This window comes from Neovison vison, chromosome 6 (assembly GCF_020171115.1).
Source record: "Neovison vison isolate M4711 chromosome 6, ASM_NN_V1, whole genome shotgun sequence".
NCBI classification, from domain to species: domain Eukaryota; kingdom Metazoa; phylum Chordata; class Mammalia; order Carnivora; family Mustelidae; genus Neogale; species Neogale vison.
In genome coordinates, this window is record NC_058096.1 from 211,626,817 (window position 1) to 211,631,717 (window position 4,901).

The window sequence follows — 4,901 nt, forward strand, 5'->3', positions numbered from 1 at the left end:
CAGTACCATGCTGTCTTAATGATGACAGCTTTGTAATAAAGCATGAAGTCCGGAATTGTGATGCCACCAACTTTGGCTTTCTTTTTCAATATCCCTTTGGCTATTCGAGGTCTTTTCTGGTTCCATATAAATTTTAAAATTATTTGTTCCATTTCTTTGAAAAAGATGGATGGTACTTTGATAGGAATTGCATTAAATGTGTAGATTGCTTTAGGTAGCATAGACATTTTCACAATATTTATTCTTCCAATCCAGGAGCATGGAACATTTTTCCATTTATTTGTGTCTTCATCAATTTCTTTCATGAGTACTTTATAGTTTATATTCTGTGCCTGTTTGGTTAGGTTTATTCCTAGGTATCTTATGGTTTGGGGTGCAATTGTAAATGGGATTGACTCCTTAATTTCTCTTTCTTCTGTCTTGTTGTTGGTGTAGAGAAATGCAACTGATTTCTGTGCATTGATCTTATATCCGGACACTTTACTGAATTCCTGTACAAGTTCTAGCAGTTTTGGAGTGGAGTCTTTTGGGTTTTCCACATAAAGTATCATATCATCTGCGAAGAGTGATAATTTGACTTCTTCTTTGCCGATTTGGATGACTTTAATTTCCTTTTGTTGTCTGATTGCTGAGGCTAGGACTTCTAGTACTATGTTGAATAGCAGTGGTGATAATGGACATCCCTGCCGTGTTCTTGACCTTAGTGGAAAAGCTTTCAGTTTTTCTCCATTGAGAGTGATATTTGCAGTGGGTTTTTCATAGATGGCTTTGATGATATTGAGGTATGTGCCCTCTATCCCTACACTTTGAAGGGTTTTGATCAGGAAGGGATGCTGTACTTTGTCAAATGCGTTTTCAGCATCTATTGAGAGTACCATATGGTTCTTGTTCTTTCTTTTATTGATGTGTTGTATCACATTGACTGATTTGCGGATGTTGAGCCAACCTTGCAGCCCTGGGATAAATCCCACTTGGTCGTGGTGAATAATCCTTTTCATGTACTGTTGAATCCTATTGGCTAGTATTTTGGTGAGAATTTTTGCATCTGTGTTCATCAAGGATATTGGTCTATAGCTCTCTTTTTTGATGGGATCCTTGTCTGGTTTTGGGATCAAGGTGATGCTGGCCTCATAAAATGAGTTTGGGAGTTTTCCTTCCATTTCTATTTTTTGGAACAGTTTCAGGAGAATAGGAATTAGTTCTTCTTTAAATGTTTGGTAGAATTCCCCCAGGAAGCCATCTGGCCCTGGGCTTTTGTTTGTTTGGAGATTTTTAATGACTGTTTCAATCTCCTTACTGGTTATGGGTCTGTTCAGGCTTTCTGTTTCTTCCTGGTTCAATTTTAGTAGTTTATATGTTTCTAGGAATGCATCCATTTCTTCCAGATTGTCAAATTTGTTGGCGTAGAGTTGCTCATAGTATGTTCTTATAATAGTTTGTATTTCTTTGGTGTTAGTTGTGATCTCTCCTCTTTCATTCATGATTTTATTTATTTGGGTCCTTTCTCTTTTCTTTTTGATAAGTCTGGCCAAGGGTTTATCAATTTTATTAATTCTTTCAAAGAACCAGCTCCTAGTTTGGTTGATTTGTTCCATTGTTTTTTTGGTTTCTATTTCATTGATTTCTGCTCTGATCTTTATGATTTCTCTTCTCCTGCTGGGCTTAGGGTTTCTTTCTTGTTCTTTCTCCAGCTCCTTTAGGTGTAGGGTTAGGTGTGTACCTGAGACCTTTCTTGTTTCTTGAGAAAAGCTTGTACCGCTATATATTTTCCTCTCAGGACTGCCTTTGTTGTGTCCCACAGATTTTGAACCGTTGTATTTTCATTATCATTTGTTTCCATGATTTTTTTCAATTCTTCTTTAATTTCCCAGTTGACCCATTCATTCTTTAGAAGGATGCTGTTTAGTCTCCATGTATTTGTGTTCTTTCCAAACTTCCTCTTGTGGTTGAGTTCTAGCTTCAGAGCATTGTGGTCTGAAAATATGCAGGGAATGATCCCAATCTTTTGATACTGGTTGAGTCCTGATTTAGGACCGAGGATGTGATCTATTCTGGAGAATGTTCCATGTGCACTAGAGAAGAATGTGTATTCTGTTGCTTTGGGATGAAATGTTCTGAATATATCTGTGATGTCCATCTCATCCAGTGTATCATTTAAGGCCTTTATTTCCCTGTTGATCTTTTGCTTGGATGACCTGTCCATTTCAGTAAGGGGAGTGTTAAAGTCCCCTACTATTATTGTATTATTGTTGATGTGTTTCTTTGATTTTGTTATTATTTTGTTTCTTTGAATTTGAATTTGTTATAATTGGTTTATATAGTTGGCTGCTCCCACGTTGGGGGCATAGATATTTAAAATTGTTAGATCTTCTTGTTGGACAGACCCTTTGAGTAGGATATAGTGTCCTTCCTCATCCCTTATTATAGTCTTTGGCTTAAAATCTAATTGATCTGATATAAGGATTGCCACTCCTGCTTTTTTTTGATGTCCATTAGCATGGTAAATTCTTTTCCACCCCCTCACTTTAAGTCTGGAGGTGTCTTCGGGTTTAAAATGAGTTTCTTGGAGGCAACATATAGATGGGTTTTGTTTTTTTATCCATTCTGATACCCTGTGTCTTTTGATTGGGGCATTTAGCCCATTAACATTCAGGGTAACTATTGAGAGATATGATTTTAGTGCCATTGTATTGCCTGTAAGGTGACTGTTACTGTATATTGTCTCTGTTCCTTTCTGATCTACCACTTGTAGGCTCTCTCTTTGCTTAGAGGACCCCTTTCAGTATTTCCTGTAGAGCTGGTTTGGTGTTTGCAAATTCTTTCGGTTTTTGTTTGTCCTGGAAGCTTTTAATCTCTCCTATTTTCAATGATAGCCTAGCTGGATATAGTATTCTTGGCTGCATATTTTTCTCGTTTAGTGCTCTGAAAATATCATGCCAGCTCTTTCTGGCCTGCCAGGTCTCTGTGGATAAGTCAGCTGCCAATCTAATACTTTCACCATTGTATGTTACAGACTTCTTTTCCCGGGCTGCTTTCAGGATTTTCTCTTTGTCACTAAGGCTTGTAAATTTTACTATTAGGTGACGGGGTGTGGGCCTATTCTTATTGATTATGAGGGGCGTTCTCTGAACCTCCTGAATTTTGATGCTCATTCCCTTTGCCATATTGTGGAAATTCTCTCCAATAGTTCTCTCCAGTATACCTTCTGCTCCCCTCTCTCTTTCTTCTTCTGGAATCCCAATTATTCTAATGTTGTTTCGTCTTATGGTGTCACTTATCTCTCGAATTCTCCCCTCATGGTCCAGTAGCTGTTTGTCCCTCTTTTGCTCAGCTTCTTTATTCTCTGTCATTTGGTCTTCTATATCGCTAATTCTTTCTTCTGCCTCATTTATCCTAGCAGTGAGAGCCTCCATTTTTGATTGAACCTCATTAATAGCTTTTTTGATTTCAACTTGGTTAGATTTTAGTTCTTTTATTTCTCCAGAAAGGGCTTTTATATCTCTGGAGAGGGTTTCTCTAATATCTTTCATGCCTTTTTCAAGCCCGGCTATAACCTTGAGAATTGTCATTTTGAACTCTAGATCTGACATATTACCAATGTCTGTATTGATTAGGTCCCTAGCCTTCGGTACTGCCTCTTGTTCTTTTTTTTGTTGTGAATTTTTCCGCCTTGTCATTTTGTCCAGCTAAGAGTATATGAAGGAGCAAGTAAAATACTAAAAGGGTGGCAACAATCCCAGGAAAATATGCTTTAACCAAATCAGAAGAGATCCCAAATCGTGAGGGGGGATTTCTCCCCCCTCACGATTGGGTGAGGGATCTCCTCTGATTGGGATCTCCTTTGATTGGGATCTCCCAATCTCTTCTGATTGGGATCTCTTCTGATTTGGGGATAAAAAGAGGTTCCAAAAGAAAGAAAGAAAAAAAAGAAAAAAGAATTAAAAAAAGAGATTGAATTAAAAATTCAATCAAGAATTTTAAAAAGAATTAAGAAAAAAAAAGATTGAAGAGATTAGGATCTCTTCTGATTTGGGGATAAAAAGAGGTTCAAAAAGAAAGAAAGAAATAAAAGAATTTTAAAAAAAGAAAATGAATAAAGAAAAGTATAAAAAGGAAAAATATATATATATTAGATAATCTAGTTAAAAAACGTTAAAAAAGAAAAGGGTAAAAGTTATAAAAAATTTTAGCAGAAGTAGAGAAAAAAAATGAAAAAGAAAAAAATTAAATTAACTGCAAGACTAAAAAATCACAGGCAGAAAGCCATGAGTTCCGTGGTTTGCTTTCTCCTCCTCTGGAATTCTGCTGCTCTCTCCTTGGTATTGAAACTGCACTCCTTGGTAGGTGAACTTGGTCTTGCCTGGATTTCTTGTTGATCTTCTGGGGGGAGGGGCCTGGTGTAGTGATTCTCAAGTGTCTTTGCCCCAGGCGGAATTACACCGCCCTTACCAGGGGCCGGGCTGAGTGATCCGCTTGGCTTTGCTTTCAGGAGCTTTTGTTCCCTGAGCGCTTTCCCTAGAGTTCTGGAGGACGGGAATACAAATGGCGGCCTCCTGGTCTCTGGCCCGGAGGAGCCGAGAGCCTTGGGCCCCGCTCCCCTGTGCGCCCTCAGCGAACAGCTCCTAGTAACTCGCGTCTGCCTAACCTCCGGCCGCGCTCCGAGCTCACCGAGCTTGCGACCGGTTCAAGGCAACTCCGAGCTGCGAGCTCACGGTCGGCTCTGTCTCTGCTGCCGGCTTTCCCGTTTCAATATCCGCAAGCTCTGCGACACTCAGACACCCCCGATCCTTCTGTGACCCCGCGGGACCTGAGGTCACGCCGACCCCATGTGGGCTTCGCCCCGGTTTAGCCTCCGGAGCGATGTCCCTCAGCGGAACAGACTTTTAAAAGTCCTGATTTTG